Source organism: Bison bison, unplaced genomic scaffold (assembly GCF_000754665.1).
Source record: "Bison bison bison isolate TAMUID 2011002044 unplaced genomic scaffold, Bison_UMD1.0 scf7180017864466, whole genome shotgun sequence".
In the NCBI taxonomy this organism is placed as follows: Eukaryota; Metazoa; Chordata; class Mammalia; order Artiodactyla; family Bovidae; genus Bison; species Bison bison.
Window position 1 is genome coordinate 4,821,795 of NW_011495027.1, and position 20,205 is coordinate 4,841,999.

The 20,205-nt window shown below is 44.5% G+C and overlaps 1 long non-coding RNA gene across 1 annotated transcript; it reads left to right on the forward strand.

Moving 5' to 3' along the window:
* Positions 1–775: 775 nt before the first annotated feature.
* Positions 776–3,199, forward strand: LOC105003290. The gene is made up of 3 exons (XR_827091.1): positions 776–866; positions 1,009–1,201; positions 3,044–3,199. It is a non-coding gene; the product is annotated as an uncharacterized LOC105003290 (long non-coding RNA).
* Positions 3,200–20,205: the final 17,006 nt, after the last annotated feature.

Genomic DNA, 20,205 nt, shown 5'->3' on the forward strand with positions numbered 1-20,205 from the left:
TGGCAGCAAGTCCATGTCTCGATGCTGCTGCTGCTAAGTCACTTCAGTCGTGTCCGACTCTGTGCGACCCCATAGATGGCAGCCCACCAGGCTCCCCCATCCCTGGGATTCTCCAGGCAAGAACACTGGAGTGGGTTGCCATTTCCTTCTCCAAAGCATGCAAGTGAAAAGTGAAAGTGAAGTCGCTTAGTCGTATCCGACTCCTAGAGACCCCATGGACTGCAGCCCACCAGGCTCCTCCGTCCACGGGATTTTCCAGACAAGAGTACTGGAGTGGGGTGCCATTGCCTTCTCCGAGTCCATGTCTTGGCTTCTGGTGAAAGTTGGGGTTTGTAAACTGAGCTCATTTATGAATAAATAATACAAACATGATTGATGCAGCTAGCTGTCCTCTAGTGCTTGTGACTCAGTTTATTCATGCTCTGCAACAGATGGCTCCTTTGCTCACCAGCAGCCTTAAACAGTGTTTCATTAAAACTGGCTTCACGATTATTAAAAGACAGCCCAATCAAAAGCTATACATTCCTCCTGTATGTCTGTATACACGGAGCCATATATATGACACACATTTCTAAGTGTGTGTATGCACATGCATGTGTGTATGTATGTATTTGTGTGGGTATATGCTTAGTAATTTAATTAAATGGCATAAATTCTTGGGGAAAATACCCAGGAACTGGCTCCCTTTCTGTTGCTAGATCAGAGTAGAGGGCACTTCCTGAGGGCGTGACGTCGGTGGCTTCTCACTCACTCCACAGTAGACTCCACAGAGCCCTGTCCCAGTGTTGAGAGTCACAGTCTTGGGACAGGCAAATTTTAACTTGCTCTGCTCTCAGGACGTCCCTTTTCTTCTCAGCAGTATAGAGGTGCTTGGGCTGGGAAGTGTGTGTGTGTGTGTTGCGGCGGGGGGGGGGGGAGTGTCCTTGCAAAAAGAGACATGGCCTCCGGGCTTTCGTTTCTGGGGCTGGCTGTCTAGCTTTCCTAATGAGCAAATATGTTCTCTTTAAGGAAACAAACAAACAAAGCAAAAACATCTATTCATCTGGATTTTATTCATTTGTTTTAAATACAAACAAAAGGAGAGAGGAGACATGGTTATTTCTGCAGCAGCTATTTCAAATGCAACTTATTCCATCGCTCCAGGTGTTCCAATGGTGTTTGTCACCGTAAGACCCACGGGGCTAGTTCCGACCATTATACGGTAAGGCTTTCTTTCTTTCCAAAATTCCCTGCGTTCCTTTAAGGCCCATTTAGCTGCGGGTTTTGTTTATTCTCCCAGCAATCAGCATTTAAAATAAGATAAACAAGCATTTTTCCTGGTCTGTGAATCCCCACCGGCCAGCCTCCACCTGCACACCTGAAGTCAATGGGTCCAATTGAATTTCTTGGTAACCCATATCCCCTTCAGAGACCGGCTCCCTCCGTATACCAAGCTGGAAATAGAGAGCTTAAGCAGGGCAAATGTAATTTTAAGAATTGCTAATGATGCTAGGAATCTGCAGTGCAATTAGCATCATTGAATTTGGCGCTCCTCCGAAGGCACAGAACTCCTTGCCATCCTGCAGTGGCAGCAGTGGCAAGTGCCTCCTCGCATGCCTGGGCGGCCGGGGGTGCTGGCAGCCGCTTTGCACCCAAGTAGGAGCATTTGGTTAGGCTTCCTCTCTCTCTCTCTCTCTCTCTCTCTCTCTCTCTCAGCTACTGACTCCTTTGTCTCTTTTCTGACTTGCAGAGGGATGGATATGTGCATTCGTTATATTCTTAGCACTCAGTCTCCCAGTGCGTGCGTGTGTTCATGCTAAGTCACTTCAGTCATGTCCAGCCCTTTGCGACCCCATGGACTGTAGCCTGCCAGGCTCCTCTGTCCATGGGATTCTCCAGGCAAGAATACTGGAATGGGTTGCCATGCCTTTTGCCAGGGGATCTTTCTGACCCAGTGATCAAAGCCACATCTCTTATGTTTCCTGCATTGGAGGTGAGTTCTTTATCACTAGTGCATCTGGGAAGCCCTCAATCCCCCAGTGGAGTCACTCTATTTTCAGGGTAACTGGGGTCCCTGCTGTATGAATTCACTTTGCTCCCTTGGATTTCAGTGCTCCAGTTCAACCAGTGTTCCCCCTGTCCTGGAAACCCCAGTAATTCTGAAGCTGTTCATTGGCACGTCACATCTTAGCGGTTGGGGCACCCTCTGACCCCACATAACCACTGTAAGATATACTCTCGCTTTCTCTTTCCTTCTCTAACTTCCCTTTCTTTGCTGCTTTCTAAGGTTCAGAGGTAGTAGGAAGAGTTAAACGTAGCAATAGGAAGGGAGCCAGGAGAAGAGAGGGAGTGAGAAAGCAAAAAAAAAAAAGAGAGAAAATGAATGATTGGATTCAAAATAAACCTTTACTTTTTCATAAGGAAATTATTTTTGCTCTCAGGAAAAATAGCGTGGGCCAGGCATGGAAACCGTGTTAGCTGGCTAAGAGGTTGCTGAATGCAGAATTTGATCTTGGTGGGTCTGTTCAGTTTAGCAAAGGTTTTGGCTCTGGGGATCCTCTTTCAGATATGGAGGCCCAAATCAGAAGCACATAGAGGGGAGCTGTTCTTCCCAGATTCCAGATGTGTCTGTGAGACAACACATTCTGGGGCAAATTGATTTCACCCTGGGGAAACTGGAGATTTTTCAAAGTTATGTCTGCAGAGCCGGCTAATGCAATTCCCCATTAGTGCATTAAAGTGTGCCCTTATTAATTCAAACATAAAGGCAACAAAATAAGCTGTTAAATTTAAAATATAATACATATATAATGAGGAGAATGTGTGAAAGCCTTATTCAAATGAAAATACAGGAGTGTTTGAACTACTGAGGTATCTTTTGTATTGAATTATGAGCATATGTAATAGATTTAATTATTAATTTCCCCATTGTTCTATGCACACAGACAGGGTTCAAGGCACAGTCATTCTCTGGCTTTCATAGATCTAATTTGTATAATTATTGCCTGAATAAAGAATTGCTCCAATTCCTAGCTCTCTTTCTTTCTTCCCCCTTTCTAAATAGTATTTCAATGCCGCATTCCAAAAGGGGAACACCTGCCACTTCTTCAAAGTCAGCTGATCATTTGGAATGATGGACGGCACGGCTGCCGATGACGTTCCCCTTTCAAGTCTCTTTGTCTAAGTGAATTATCGTGCATCCTTTTAATTTTATTGAACAAATTACATTTGTCAAGGTCTATCTTTGTAAATAAATGATAACTAGAGACACATGGATGCGTATTTCTGCTGTTCAAGGGCTCTTGTTCCATTTCTGGAAGCCAGATGAACATGGAACAAAGGAGAAACTTTCCTCTAAAAGCAATTATCTTTCTGCATTCCCATCAGTATAATTATATTGCAGGGAATTTTAAGAAGCTGTAGAAGTAGAATTGAATGCTTAAAACTGTGTTTGCTGAATTGCTATGCAAAAGTTGAGCAGGCTGTATTACATCACACGAAATAGTCTAACTCTCTTCTGGCCACATTTCTCCAAGTTTAGAGTGGGCCAGAGGCTGGGGACAGTGTGGAGAGGGGGTGTCGGGGAGGTAGGTCAGATTTAGGGGTTCATGTGTTTCTTGAAAGGAATGTTTAATGACATTTATAAACACTGAGGGCTGTAAGCAAGCAGACTGGAGATATACACAATGAAAGTACCCATTTCTGGTCTATTTGGAAAGCTTCTGATTTGCATTTTCCCTCAACCTGGAGCAGAAACATAGAAACTTATTAACTAATCCATTAATGGTGGTGAAATAAGAAGGGGATTCTTCATGAAATCATGGGAGAAGCACATACATTGCCCCCCAAAGCCAGTGAGCAGCTGGTTTAGAGAGATAATGAATGTGGTTTGTGTGGCTGCTGTGTCAATACTGCATGTCAACAAGGATCATTTCTTCATCACTGTCTCCCACAGACTTTAGTGAAGTAAACTGTATTGTCTCATCATTGATGGCTATCCATCAGGCTCATCTCTCCCCTTCCCAATTTTTACCAAACTACCTGATGGCCATTTGGGTTAGGGGGGAACACCTGTGTGAAATGAAGATGGAGCATGCCAGAACCATGGGTTGGTTTAGGACTGGGCTGGCAGGCTTTAAGTTACTAGACAACTGAATGTATAACACTTTAGAGATCCTGAAAAAAGAAACTCAGAGGCAGAGATGACCTTATATTTTCAAAGAGAGATGGATGGGTACTGTAATGACCTATATGGGAAAATAATTTATATAAAAAAGAATGCATATATGTATATGTATAATTGATTCACTTTGCCGTACATCTGAAACCAATACAACACTGAAAACAATTATACTCCAATAAAAATTAAAAAACAAAATAAAAACAGGTGGGTAAAAGGGTGGGTTAAAAGCCAGGAAATAACATTTCTCATTCACAGGAGATTATGGAGCTGTGGAAGGATCATGGGCCTGCTGGTTGGATTTAGGAGCAGGTGTTCATTGGAAGGACTGATGCTAAAGCTGAAACTCCAATACTTTGGCCACCTCATGCAAAGAGTTGACTCATTGGAAAAGACCCTGATGCTGGGAGGGACTGGGGGCAGGAGAGAAGGGGACGACAGAGGATGAGATGGCTGGATGGCATCACCGACTCGACGGACATGAGTTTGAGTAAACTCTGGGAGTTGGTGATGGACAGGGAGGCCTAGCGTGTTGCAGTTCATGGGGTCTCAAAGAGTTGGACACGACTGAGCGACTGAACTGACTGATGGCCTCCTGCAACTACCGGAGGGGTCTGGACCAGATGATCCAATAACCTATGTTGGAATTCTTGGTCCAAGACTATGAACCCCGTTGTATGGGGCATGGATCTCCATGGGAAAGTGGTGGAGGGAAGATCCAAGTACTGGGCCTGAGTAACTAGAGCTTTAAGAATATGCTGAAAAGTTAAAATGATTTATTTGCTTAACAAATGAGTCAAGTGTTTTGTATCTCCAATTTCTGTGTCTGAGGTTTGGTTTGGCGAGAGCTGAAATCCAAGGGATCACTGAAAGTAACATGGTCAGAAAGTGGCAGGTCTATAAAATAGGCTGAAAATGGTACCTTGGACATCTTTGTGATGGAAAAGACTCCTCTCTCAGGAGAAGACATAAGACTGACTGACATATGACTTGTGTCATTCAGAGCATGTCACCAAGCAGGTGGTGAAGGGGATGGGCAGAGAGAGGCAGCATGTCTGAGTTAGTAATGAATTCAGTTGCCCCCCCCCCCAAAGTACCTGGTGCTGGAATAGAATGTTACCTAAGACATAGTCCCTGTTTTCGGAACCAGGTTGCATAAGTCTGATGGGGAGAGGTCAGGTAGGAACATCAGTGATTATCGGACAGAAAGATAAGGGACATGACAAGGTTCTGGTCAGGGGTTGGTTTGCTATGTGAGCACAGTAGAGGAGCACCAACTCAGCCTGGTAGGGCTGGAGGTGGTCAGCAAAAGCCATGGAAAAAAGTGAAGCTTGAGTAGACATAGAAAAAAGTGGGGGGAAGGGGAGTGGTAATGGAGGGAAGGATATGTGAGGACCAATGACAGAAAGCAGCCAGGCATGTTCAGGAAGCTGCTAATATTCCAAGATGACTAAGAAGGAGGGTGAGAGTGGGCGAGTGGTAGAGGATGTACCAGACAAGGCAGAGTATGGAGTCCTTGCCAGGAGGCAGCATTTTATGCTGCACATTATAGGAAAGCATTGAAGGAGTCTCACAGCTGAGTGAGATGATCAAGCTTGGGAAGGCTCACATTGGGAGTCAGGACAAGCCATTGGGGTCCAGTGCAAAATGAAAAGTGAGACCTCCTATTCAAAGCCAAGAAAAAGTTGTGCTGCCAAAGGTACTAAAGTATAGAGCTTTCCCCCTTTATACTCAGTAGTCTCTCAACTTGTCATGGTGTTTTTTAGAAATTTGCCATTTAGTGTCACCTTCCGCAGGCCCAGAGATGCTTGTGTGGAAAGTGCAGACCCTCCCAGGAGCCTGGGGCCCTATCTCCCAAGACTTGGGACACTGGTGGCCCACTGGTGGCCCACTGTTGGCTGGGCGTCTCCCTGAGGAGCTGCCAGACCAATGTGCTGTGGCCACCTAGGGGTGGGAAAGTGAAGCTGGCATCTCCCCTTCCCAGGGACCGGTGCCCCCAACGGTACTGTGATGTGTATGTCGGGATTCACTAGGTCTCTGGGCCTGGGGTGGTCACAAGGCTTACCTGCGTTATTGTGTTTGTAGCCCAGTCATATCCGACTCTTGGCAACCCCATGGACTGTAGCCTGCCAGCCTCCGTGGTCCGTGGAATTCTCCAGGCAAGAATACTGAAGTGGGTAGTCATTCCTTTCTCCGGGGATCTTCCCAACTCAGGGGCCGAACCTGCATCTCCTTCATTGCAAGCATATTCTTTCCTCTCTGAGCCACCAGGGAAGCCCTGCCTGGATTATGTCACCTGCCAAAGGCACCATGGCACTATCAGCCTAGGGTGGAGGTAGCTACCACCATGTCCATCCCTGGAAACCAAAAGGCATGCTGGCTCAACGCTGCCCCTCCTCACAACTATGCCCAGGGCCCTGCTGGTGGTGGAGCTGGCAGTGGTCACTGGGAGGGCTTAGGGAGAAGGGAGGTGGGGCAGAGACTAGGGTGCCAGGTGAGTGAGTGGCTGAGAGGTGGCAGAAGGGCTGGCCCAGATGAGCCAGTGTCCTAAGCCCCCAATTATGGTCTGTCGCCCCATGGACTTCACTTCCAAAACACTAGTTTATTAAGAATTTCAAGATGGCAACCACAGAGCATCGAACCTCAAATGTGGCCTCCTTCTGTGAAGCTGTAGTGCTCACTTACCCATGAAGCTTACTGGCAGCAAAGGGCTATAGAAGAGCCAGGCTCAAGGCAGGAAACCCATTAGGGAGGGACAGAACTGTCTGGGTGATGAGTCATGAGAACCACAGTGAAGGCAGTGGTGGTGGGAATGGAGAGGAAGTGGAGATGGGAAATATTAGGAGAACGGAGGTGGGCAAGTCAGTGGGATACAGGCTAACTTCCAGATTTCAAGTGTGGGCAATGGAACTTTATAAAATACATTCATACAATTTTTATCATTTAATCCCTAAAATAGTCCTGTGGAATATATATTTCCGTTACTTCCATTTTGTGGTGGGGAAATAGCTCAGAGAAATAAGGTAATTTACCCAAGTGCCTCCAGTCAGAAGACTTGGGACTCAAGCCAAGGAATTTTATTTCCATTGCATATTCTATTCACTATAACATTAGGCCTCTCTGCTGCTCTAGATGACTCTGAACTGGCTTTTTGGTTCATTCGTTCATTCATTCATTGCTTCATTGAGCAAATACTTATTTTTATTAAAAGCCTTTATTGAATTTTGTTACAATATTTTCTGTTTTTTATGTTTCTTGTTTTTTGTTTTTTTTTTTTGACTGTGAGATGTGTGGGATCTTAGTTACCTGACCAGGAATGAAACCTGTACCCCCTGCATTGGAAGACAAAGTCTTAACCACCAGACCAACAGGGATGTCTCCAGCACATACTCATTAAATGACCGCAATGTGCCAGGTGCTCCTCTGGGAGCTGGAGATGCACTGATAAGCAAGCCAGACAAGGCTTCTGCTCTCAAGGAGCGCACATTCGAGCAGGCCCGGGTGCCAAATTTAATCAGAGATTCCCATGGGGCTTTGAAGGCTGGTAGAAGCCATTGTTTATTTTTCTCTTCTGTTTCTTGTCTGGGTTTCTAATGAATTAGAGTTTGATTAGCTGCAACAGAGCAATCATGACAACAGGGTGGGAAATAATGTGTCCTTTCAACCACCCCTATCCAAAAGCTCTGTATAATCAGAAAAATCAAACCCTAGTGCCTGTCATCTCCACCTGGGTTGTCAGAGGTCTGTCCCATTCTGTACGTAAATAACTACGTTGTTTTGTTCTTTCAGTAAAAGAATATATTATCTGTTTCAAATAACAAAATAAATCTCAGGCTAGGAGACTGGATAATCCTGTTGAAGGATAAATTTCACGGTATTAAACTGTTGCTGAGCCAACAGCAACGGTTCTGAATACTGTTCAGATGACTCAACAGCATGGGTCAGGAAGGCACCTAACTGGCTGGTGACTCAGCCTGTGCCTACGCCTTGCACCGAAGAAGACCGCAGGAAGGTGTGTGGTGAGTGGTGCTAGGATGAACCAGTTTTCTGTCTTGGTACACGGCCCCTGAACTAGAATGGCTGCCAGATGGCACAGGTGCGGGGACGTGAGCATTCAGAGTGTGATGCAATTAAAGGAAGTTTGGAGACTGAAATCCTTTTAAGGGCCATGCTTTATCTGATAGGAAACAACATTATAAAAAGATTAATTACCGAGTAGCAGTCATGGAGAACCAAAATCATATTCTCGAAGGAGAACTTTCTGAGCCTTATGATGTCTCTGTGGCTTGTGAGAGACTCTAGGGGACACGAAAACCTGGGGTCTCAGTAGGTGCAAGCAGTCTGTCCACTCCACGATGTCTTGGCATGCTCCTTGGGTTCTGAGTTGATGGCCAAGAGGGGGTGGCAGGAATAAGTATAGGGATTGGTCTTAGAAGGCCTCACCGATTGTAGGTCTGGGGAGACGATGAATCAAACCAGGAGGCCTGCTGCAGACCTAGAGGCACGAAGGGGTCTGAAGACCATCCAGGAACTAGGCAGCCCTCTTTGGGGCATGCCATCAACCTTCTGGGTCCGACTGGTGGCCATCCTGTACAGGAGGCTTTTTTGTGTGCCTGCTGCGTGACACAGGCCTCTTCCTTCTCTGCTCTGTGGCATTGCTGTGTTTTCTCCTAGTCCCTCTCTGTAGGAACAGAAGCTTCCACTTAGCTAACACCTCAACATATGAAGTTTAAGTGCTTTTCAGAACATTTTATTATTGCCTGAGTGTTCGTGAAGCAGCTTACCTTAGACTCCAGCTGGCTTCAAGAGGTTTGTGCCTGCCTTGTATTCCAGAAGAATCATGCCATGGGCCCAGCACATTCCTCACGAACTTCCCCACTCTTCCCTTGCCTCTCTCTCTCTAAGGAGTGTGATGCCACACCTGGGAAGTCCACAAGGGATCTTAATGTCAGCTTTTGTACCACTGCATGGCCAATTTAAGGAGGGATATCATCCCTTTAAAATTTGTTTTTAAGTTGTATGTTACATGGATGGACTCTGTCCACCAGGGTCAGGCATTGAGCACATAACTAGGTGAATGATGCTTTTCATGCTGCTTTGTTAAGTGAGAAACCTCAGGGACAACGTTCTGGGTCCTTCCCGAGGTGCTTCCTGATGTCAAGTTCTTAATTTCCATCAGCAGCCAGGCCTCTGTGTCTGCATTCAGGTTGCCATCATGGTGTGATAATTTGGTCATCCCAAGGAAATTATATTCATTTATTAACATCTTGTTAAAACTATTTAAATAGGTATACCAGTGTTTAGTAGTAATACTATGTAAAAAAGTCATAAATCTTGAGCAAATTTGACCATTTATAATGTATCTTCAGAGACCCATATTAGTTTGCATAGATGTTTAAGGGGGCAGGTTGAGAATTAAACATCAAAAAGACTTGATATACAAATAATAATAACAATAAAACCATGACAGGTTCTGTTACCATTTTATTTTTGTACCTAATATAGTACATGTCACATAAAAACTAATGTGTGTAATAAGCTAGATAGGTAGATTAAACAAATACTAGAATAAAGAACTCTACGATAACAAACCACAGGGCATAGTCATAATAAATGAGATAAATCTCATTCATGAAGAGATTTTGATTTCAGCCCCTTGTAAGAGAACTGTGAGATAGGGGCAGCATCTAATCTTGAGGTGGGTAGATAGTGATGAGTGGTGAATCACGAACAATTTAAAAATCTATCTGTGGCTACATGTGATGCGCTTCAAGTCACCTTACTGCTTGGGACTGCAGGGGTGGTGGAAGCCCTATTGTGCTGAAATAGACTAAAAACCAGAAGATGCCAAGCTCTCACATTCCTTTCTCCAATCTCGTTTCTGCTCTCCAGTTGCTCTGAGACCTAAAATTCCTTTCCCAAAGTTTTTTAGAGCTACAAAGTCTCTAAGGAGACTGAGTCCTGCCAGCCTCCTCACACAGGGAGTGAAGCTGGCCTGCTGTTCCCTGTTGGAGGGGGTGCAGGTCCTGGGAGAGGCCTGGCTGCTGCTCTCTCAGACATCCTGGTGACCTGTGGTCCAGTGATGGTGAGGCCCAGGGACGGGGTGGCTGTTGTCTTGGCAGCCTGGCTTCTCCGAGGCCCTGGGGATTTGGAGTCACAGCAGCCAAGAAGAGAACAGCCACACTAGGTGTCTAGAGGGTCCTTGGATGGCAGCATGATGAGAAAACCCATGTCAGAAGGAGCTGACAAGGAGGGAAGAGTGGTCCCGCCACCCTAGGACTCCAGGAGTGGTGCTCGGCCGAAGGGGTGTTTCCACCTCACTGGAGTGCAGGGTCTGTGGTGAGAGCTGGTGGGCTAGGCCATGTTTGCACTTTGAGAATCATTCTTCTGAAAGCCCTCCTCTCAGAGCCCTTTACCCTCAAGTGTGGCCTTGACTGTGTCAATCTAAACTATTCCAACGGTATGCTGTGGCACAGCACCGTGTTTATTTTGAGGGCTGCCTTTCAGTCATCCCACAGACTCTCTGCATTTGCTGCAAAATGTTTTCCTACAAACACAATGGCATGCATTATTATTAATCTTTTCTCCCTCAGGTCTTCTCTGTGTCACGTCCTGTAAAGTGATGATTATGATGGGGGTCACAGTGATGATGATGGTAGCAGCTAGTTTTACATAATGCTGATGACTTTTCAAACACTGACTCATTTAATCTTCACAAAACCCCTCTTATTATTTCCATTTTATAGATGAGGAAATAGAGGCACAGAAGTTTAGTGACGTAAGGTCACATTCTGGTAAGTACTGGAGCTGGGATTCAAATCCATTCTCTGACTTTGATGTCTATTGTTCTTAAACACTTTGCAATAGTGCACTCCACCTGCTTCTTATATAGTACAGGAGCACATATTAAAACTATTATTTAAAATGTCCAAAGGTTGTGGAAATTTGTGTCAGTCATAAAGTATTCCTATCCTTGCGTGGATGCATTTAGACATTTATTGACCCCCTATCACCTGCCAGACCACCATGCTGGGGATAAGACTAAGACAGACATGAGGTTACAATCTTTCTGAAAAGTCAACAAATTAAACAAGAATCACAGTGATGTGTGATGAAGATTATACTTGATGAAGTATAAAATAGCAATAGCTAATATTTATTTTTTGTTATATATGGCTAGGCAATGTTCTCAGTTTTTAATGGATTCTCTCATTTAATCTTGACTGCAACCTATTTTATCCCCATTTTATAGATGAGAAACTGGAGGTGCGGCAAGGTTGTGTAACTTCTGAGTGATACAGTTGTTTAATAGTGGAACCAAGACCACACGAGAACATATCTGGAGGGAAACCCAGCCTGGGAATTAGAGAACCTGGTTCCAGTCAGCTGGTAAGTAGTGCTCATTGAGATAACCATAAATGGGGGGCTCTGCATTTATTCAGTCATTCAGAAGCATTTATGAGGCATTGTCATAGGCGAAACATCAAGGGAGAGGGTGTGGTTGATGCAGCAAGAGATGGTTAATGTAGTGTTTGCAGTTAAGAAGATGCAGTCCAGTAGCCAATGCTGTATTAAGCACTTAAGGATATAAAAGATAAGAATTGCTCCTTGGTCTCAGGTTGATAGCATTCTAAGAGAGGAGTGGAGGCAGGTAAGTTGGCTTATGTGATGGTGTGGAGTTTGGCCTTAAGAAGGAGAAAGCTGTACCTCTGGCCCAGATTTCAGTACACTTGAGCTACGTGACTATAAACAAGCTATAGTCTTCTGAACATTAGAAACTAAGAGGTCAGAACCCTCATTTTACAGCTGAATGTTATTACAAGCTAGAGAAATGTTTGAAAACTGACAAATTCTGTGATTCCAGCCTGGAATACTGTATGAATCTTAACTTGCAAACGATTGTTCAATTTTTTAATACATAAATAACATACCTGGAAGGTGCTTTGGTGATCTGCTAGTATGGAAATGCAGGAAGTTGTTTTCCTTATTCACAGGTTCCAGAGCAGTTCAATTCAGTCACTCAGTTGTATCCAACTCTTAGCGACCCCATGGACTGCAGCATGCCAGGCTTCCCTGTCCATCACCAACTCCTAGAGCTTGCTCAAACTCATGTCCATCAAGTCGGTGATGCCATCCAACCATCTTATTCCCTGTCATCCCCTTCTCCTCCCACCTTCAATCTTTCCCAGCATCAGGGTCTTTTCCAATGAGTCAGTTATTGCAAGAGGTGGCCAAAGTATTGGAGTTTCAGCGTTAGTCCTTCCAATGAATATTCAGGACTGATTTCCTTTAGGATTGATTGGTTGGATCTCCTTGCAGTCCAAGAGACTCTCAAGAGTCTTCTCCAACACCACAGTTCAAAAATGTCAATTCTTCCATGCTCAGCTTTCTTTATAGTCCAGCTCTCAATCCATACATGACTATTGGTAAAACCATAGATTTGACTAGATGGACCTTTGTTGGCAAAGTAGTGTCTTTGCTTTTTAATATGCTGTCAAGTTTGGTCATAACTTTTCTTCCAAGGAGTGTCTTTTAATTTCATGGCTGCAATCACCATCTGCAGTGATTTTAGAGCTCCCCAAAATAAAGTCTGTCACTGTTTCCATTGTTTCCCCATCTATTTGCCATGAAGTGATGGGACCAGATACCATGGTCTTAGTTTTCTGAATGTTGAGCTTAAAGCCAACTTTCTCACTCTCCTCTTTCACTTTCATCAAGAGGCTCTTTAGTTCTTCTTCACTTTCTGCCATAAGGGTGGTGTCATCTGCATATCTGAGGTTATTGATATTTCTCCCGGCAATCTTGATTCCAGCTTGTGCTTCTTCCAGCCCAGTGTTTCTTATGATGTACTCTGCATAGAAGTTAAATAAGCAGGGTGACAATACACAGCCTTGACGTACTCCTTTCCTGATTTGGAACCAGTCTGTTGTTCCATGTCCAGTTCTAACTGTTGCTTCTTGACCTGCATACAGATTTCTCAAGAAGCAGGTCAGGTGGTCTAATATTCCCATCTCTTTAAGAATTTTCCACAGTTTGTTGTGATCCACACAGTCAAAGGCTTTCAATAAAGCAGAAACAGATGTTTTTCTGGACCTCTCTTCCTTTTTCGATGATCCAATGAATGTTGGTGATTTGATCTCTGGTTCCTCTGCCTTTTTTAAATCCATTTTGAATATCTGGGAGTTCTTGGTTCACATACTGTTGAAGCCTGGCCTGGAGAATTTTGAGCATTACTTTGCTAGCATGTGAGATGAGTGCAATTGTGCAGTAATTTGAGCATTCTTTGGCATTGCCTTTCTTTGAGATTGGAATGAAAACTGACCTTTTCCAGTCCTGTGGCCACTGCTGAGTATTCCAAATTTGCTGGCATAATGAGTGCAGCACTTTCACAGCATCATCTTTCAGGATTTGAAATGGCTCAACTGGAATTCCATCACCTCCACTAGCTTTGTTCATAGTGATGCTTTCTAAAGGCCCACTGGACTTCACATTCCAGGATGTCTGGCACTAGGTGAGTGACCACACCATCATGGTTATCTGGGTCATGAAGATCTTTTTCGTATAGTTCTTCTGTGTATTCTCGCCACCTCTTCTTAATATCTTTTGCTTCTGTTGCTGCTGCTGCTGCTGCTAAGTCACTTCAGTCGTGTCCGACTCTGTGCGACCCCATAGACGGCAGCCCACGAGGCTCCCCTGTCCCTGGGATTCTCCAGGCAAGAACACTGGAGTGGGTTGCCATTTCCTTCTGTTAGGTCCATACAATTTCTGTCCTTTATTGTGCCCATCTTTGCATGAAATGTTCCCTTGGTATATCTAATTTTCTTGAAGAGATCTCTAGTCTTTCCCATTCTATTGTTTTCCTCTATTTCTTTGCATTGGTCACTGAGGACGGCTTTCTCATTTCTCCTTGCTATTCTTTGGAACTCTGCATTCAATGGGTATATCTTTCCTTTTCTCCTTTGCCTTTCACTTCTCTTCTTTTCACAGCTATTTGTAAGGCCTCCTTAGACAACCATTTTGCCTTTTTGCATTTCTTTTTCTTGGAGATGGTCTTGATCACTGCCTCCTATACAATATCACGAACCTGCGTCCATAGTTCTTCAGGCACTCTGTCTATCAGAAATAATCCCTTGAATCTATTTGTCACTTCCACTGCATAATTGTTAAGGGATTTGATTTAGGTCATACCTGAATGGTCTAGTGGTTTTCCATACTTTCTTCAATTTAAGTCTGAATTTGGCAATAAGGAGTTCCTGACCTGAGCCACAGTCAGCTCCCGGTCTTGTTTTTGCTGACTGTATAGAGCTTCTCCATCTTTGGCTGCAAAGAATATAATCATTCTGACTTCAGGATTGACCATCTGGTGATGTCCATTTGTAGAGTCATCTCTTGTGTTGTTGGAAGAGGGTGTTTGCTATGACAAGTGCGTTCTCTTGGGAAAACGCTATTAGCCTTTGCCCTGCTTCATTCCGTATTCCAAGGCCAAATTTGTCTGTTACTCCAGGTATCTCTTGATTTCCTACTTTTGCACTCCAGTCCCCTATAATGAAAAGGACATATTTTCTGGGTGTTAATTCTAGAAGGTCTTGTATGTCTTCATAGAACTATTCATCTTCAACTTCTTCAGCATTACTGGTTGGGGCATAGACTTGGATTACTGTGATATTGAATGGTTTGCCTTGGAAACGAATAGAGATCATTCTGTTGTTTTTGAGATTGCATCCAAGTACTGCATTTCAAACTCTTTTGTTGACTATGAGGGCTACTCCATTCCTTCTAAGGGACTCTTGCCTGCAATAGTAGATACAATGGTCATCTAAGTTAAATTCACCCTTCCTAGTCCATTTTAGTTCACTGATTCCTAAAATGTCAATGTTCACTCTTGCCATCTCCTGTTTGACCAAGTCCAGTTTACCTTGATTCATGGACCTAACATTCCAGGTTTCTATGCAATATTGTTCTTTATGGCATCAGACTTTACTTCCATCACCAGTCACATCCACAACTTGGGTGTTGTTTTTGTTTTGGCTCTGTCTCTTCATTATTTCTGGAGTTATTTCTCCACTGATCTCCAGTAGCATATTGGACACCTACCGACCTGGGGAGTTCATCTTTCAGTTTCCTATCCTTTTGCCTTTTCATACTGTTCAGGGGGTTCTCAAGGCAGGAATACTGAAGTGGTTTGCCATTCCCTTCTCCATGGGGATTGTACTATGCCATTTTAAATAAGGGACTTGAGCACCTGTAGATTTTGGTATCTGCAAGGGCGTCGGGGGTCTTGGAACCAACCCTCCACAGATATGGAAGGACAACTATACCACAAAGCCTTCCTAGAGTCAGGAAGAGGAACCTTTAAAGAAAGACAGTGAAGCAGTGCAGAAAACACAAAGGAGATGCTCCCAGCACTTGGGGAAAACTTGGGCAGGAGCTTGGAGGTGGCATGAAGGAGAGTGGTGAGGCTGCTGGAAGTATTGTTGGCTGGGGTGAAGGAGGGCTGCAAGAAATAGTGTGGGGCCAACGGACAGCATTGGGAAGCTTGGGAAAGAAGAGGAGGAAGAACAGGAGGAATGTTTCCCTAAGCGTAAGCCTTTCTCTTATTCATTAACACCAGACTCATGCCTTATGCTCATTATCTGCATAAAGGTGTCTTGGGCTTTCTGTATTATGCTTGGTTGCTTGCAGAAATGGATAAAGAGTGTCTGAAATAGGCATACATCAGAGATTTGTGAGTTCAGTTCCAGACCACCTCAATAAAGTGACTACTGCAATAAAGCAAGTCACATGAATTTTTTCCCAGTACATATAAAAGTTAGATTTATACTATATTATAGTCTATTAAGTGTACAATAGCATATGTCTAAAAAGAAGTATATACCTTAATTTTAAAAGTTTATTGTTACAAATGCTAACCATCATCTGACAACACAGGGTTTCCACAAACCTTTGATTTGTAGAAACCTCAGTATTTGCAAAGCGCAATAATGTAAAGCACAATAAAATGAGGTCTGTCTCATTCTGCCTCATGATTCAGGAAACCGTGGTAGAGATGAGACCTCCAAAGCCTCCTACCTGGACTAGAATTTCTACAATCTACTTGCACAACCAACCTGCAGCATTCATCTGGAGCCTTTATTTCTTCAGCCACATTCCATTAAAAAAATTATTTATTATTTTTGGTTGTGCTAGGTCTTCCTTACTGTGCATGGGCTTTCTCTATTTGCCGTGAACAGGGGCCACTCTTTGTTGCTGTGTACAGGCTTCTCATTGCAGCGGCATCTCTTATTGTGGAACGCAGGCTCTCGGCATGTGGGCTTCAGTAGCTGTGGTTCACAGGCTCAGTTGGTGTGGCTCCCTGGCCCTAACGTGCAGGCTCAGTAGTTGTGGTGCATGGGCTTAGTTGCTCCATGATACACGGGATCTTCCTGGATCAGGGATCAAACCCGTGTCCTCTGCATTGGCAGGTGGATTCCTACCCACAGGGCCACCAGGGAAGCCTCCAGAATTTTCAACTGGGTGCTGCTCACCTGCTGGAGCTGAGGACAAGAATGAAGAGAGAAAGAAGTTTCCTCTTTCCTTTTAAAAATTTTTTTAAAATATTAATTTATTTTAATTGAAGTCTAATTACTTTACAATATTGTGGTGGTTTTTGCCATACATTGACATCAATCAGCCACAGGTGTACATGTGTCCCCCGATCCTTTTTCCTTTTAAACAGTGACTCTATGCTGAGCATCAATGATGGTGGAGATGGAATAAAGAGGAGGGAGTGGGGGAAGGAAGGTGAAATGCACATAGAGGGAGCCAGGGCCAGCTGCTCCCCTGGTTGCTGCTGCTTTAAAAGCTGTGCTGGTCATCTGTGTGTCATTCAGGTCTGGACTGGACATGATTACTTTTCTCTCCTGTTCTTTTTGTGACACAAAAGCAACTATGGCTCTGATTCCAAGCACAGTCAATGAGCAGCTACCCAGTTGGGGAGGGAGTGGGCCCTACAAGTTATCTGTCCTAAGAATGGCATCTTGGCAATACTACTCTGTCTGTCCCAGTCGGGGAGGAATGGACAGAAGGTCCAGCACATACAGTTGATTCCGAGGGAAACAAGGAGAGGCTGGTTTCTTCTGCGGAACTTTGCCTTAAGCCTGGAATATATTCTCTCAAGAGTAGAACCTAGGTGTTTCCTCAGGCTGCCAGGGCATTTCAGTGTTATCTGAGAAGTACATAATAGCTATTTGCTGAGATAAGAATTACACCAGGCTTGGCATCTGAAGTCTTAGGTCTGAGATCCAGCTCTTTAACTTCCTAGCTACGGCTGAGTTGCCTTCTTCACAGCATAGTAATGAAGGGCAAATGAGAAACGTTATGACAACACTTTAGAAAACAGTAAGGCTGTGCAAATATTTGTTGGTTTGTTATTGTTACCTAGCAATACTAAGGGATTGCCCTTGTCTAGGTTCCAGGCAAATAGGCAGGGTCTGTGTAACTGAAGGCTTGGCAGGTTCAATCACAACTAAAAGGGTGAAATTAGATGACAGAGACTCTAATACGGGCTTCACTGAGAAGACATTGAGTAACACAGTGAGCAGACCACACACAATTTTTCTGAACAGTTGCTTTGGGTGGTTAACACTAACTCCTTCTCACCAGGGATTGGGTGAGAAAGATTGTATTTTATAGATTGTATTTAATCCCTCCCCCACCCTCAGCTAGCTTCCCAGGTGGCACAGCGGTAAAGAATCCGTCTGCCAGTTCAGGAGACACAAGAGACACTGATTTGATCCCTGGGTTTGGAAGATCCCTTGGAGTAGGAAATGGCAACCCCCTCCACTGTCCTTGCCTGGAAAATTCCACGGACAGAGGAGCCTGGTGGGCTACAGTCCATGAGGTTGCAACACTGAGTTGGACATTGAGCATGCATGCCCACCACCATGCACTGAACTAGCTAGCCCACCGCCAGCATTTTGCCTTGGGCATTCCTGGAGACTTGGCCCCCTGCTAGCTCCTTCTCCTTCTGTGGGTTTAGCCACACATGCTTCTTGAGAGTTGTCCCTCCTCAGTGGTCTTGCTCGCCTTTGTCTACCGGGCCTGGTCCCAGAAGCTGACCCTTTGCCCAGTTTCAGTTCCTGTCTCCATCCTCTCCTTGGACTCCGTGCTTCAGAGTCCCCCTTGCTTCCCAGCGCCCACTGCCCTCACATTTCCCCACCTGAGTGGGGAGGTGGGCGACTTGAGTTCCACCTTCCCACCTGGGGTAGGCTGCCTTCTATTGGAGCACATCTTTCCCAGCATTTGGACAGAAGGTCTTTTCATGGTGTTGAGCATTTACTACCTGCACCTTCTGATGAGCAGGGCACTCCACTCCCTGTGTCTGTTCTTCAGCTCCTGCGACTCTTCCATGGTTAACTGATTAGTCATGCCGAAGCTCCCCCAGGTTCTTATTACATTTTGCTGAGAACAGGGAGTCACTTCTTTCTGTCTGGGAGGTGACCTCTGAGTCTCAGCACTGGGTGCTTTTCTTAGGCTGCAGATCACTGCTGGGGTCCCGCCAACCCTACACCATCTTAATGCTGTCTTCTGTATCTTCCTAAAACAGATGTTTCCATGACCACTTGGGCCTATGAGCCAGTTTTAAGCTCCCAGATTGTCCCAGGAAACTCACCTTAACTTCAAGGATAACTTTCTACCTGTTAGGCTACATCAGCCTTCTACCCTTGCCTCTGTTTATGATCCCTTTGGTCTCTGCTGAGCACTGGAGATGTGGCTTCCATCTCAGGGCTCACCTCACCAGTTCCAGAGATCCCAGTGCTTCCAGTGCCGGGGACTGGGTCTGCTTATCCTGTCTGTCGTCCCCATGGTTGGAGCTGGGAAGAAAGAGCTTCTGGGCAAGATGCCACTAGCAAGCCTGTGTCCCTAAGAACAACAGACCCGTTTTCTCTCTGGTCGTTCAGAAATCTACTTCTCTCACAGCTGTGTGAAAAGAAGCCAAATGCCCATTCTTAATGTGCAACAACTGAGGCTCACATGCAAACTGCTGTTATCTCAGTGGGAGAGCAATTTGCAACCATTTAAAATCCTTTCACTCTTCCCCGCTCCTCAGTGTATGGTTATACACACACCAGTCCATATTTATTAGTGCAGATGGTGAGAGTCTCGTCATTGAAAGGGCTTAGAGCACAGGGGGAAATGGATTTTTGGCCTCACTCTGGCCTTATAAACAAGAAGGCTTGAATGATTTTAGGTTCCTGATTCTTGCCTCAAAAGAGCACAGTTTGCTTCTCTCCAAACACAAGAGGTTGTAAATTGGTAATTCATCTCCACCAAAGGCCACATGATGAGCAATTGTAGAAGTATTTTTTTCCTTGTTGTGCAAAAGAGGAACCCGACATCTGAGTGTGGGTTCCAGCTGGTATTTGCCTTTGACCGTTTGCAGCCCAAATGCAAACTGTCTTGGCGAATCCTGGGCTCCATGTACCTCCTGCCCTTCACCTGCATCACCTCCAGGGCTATCACAAGGGGAGAAGTCAGCTCAGCATTTCCATGTGACTTCTTAAAAAAAAATTTTTTTTTTTGGTGCAGCTAAAAAATAAATCAGTTCTAATAAAAACATTTATACTATATTCTTTATTGTCAGCTAATCCTGCCTGAACTCATTAAATGGCAGTGTGTGGGTTATTTGCTGTCAGTGAAATTATCAAAGGCATTTTTCAGCTGGAGCACCAGGAAAACATATACTTCAATGCCAACTAAAACAATAATGAGGAAATGTTATGATCAGTCTTGACCAGATGACCCTGCCCCTTTTAGATTAGTTCTTAATTTCAGCACAAGGGTCATCCTGTGAATTCTTACAATAAGTCACTGCTCACCACTCACATGAAAAAGATGTGACTTATTAGAAAACTCACTGTACTCATTGCAGTTAATGAGATGTGGAAAGCTTTGTAATTTGATTTGCTGGGCCATATGCTGTAAAGGGATACTGCTGATTTCATTCCTCCGTATTTAATTTAAGCAGTATGCAATACCTTCTTCATATAGCTACTTATATCATAAAA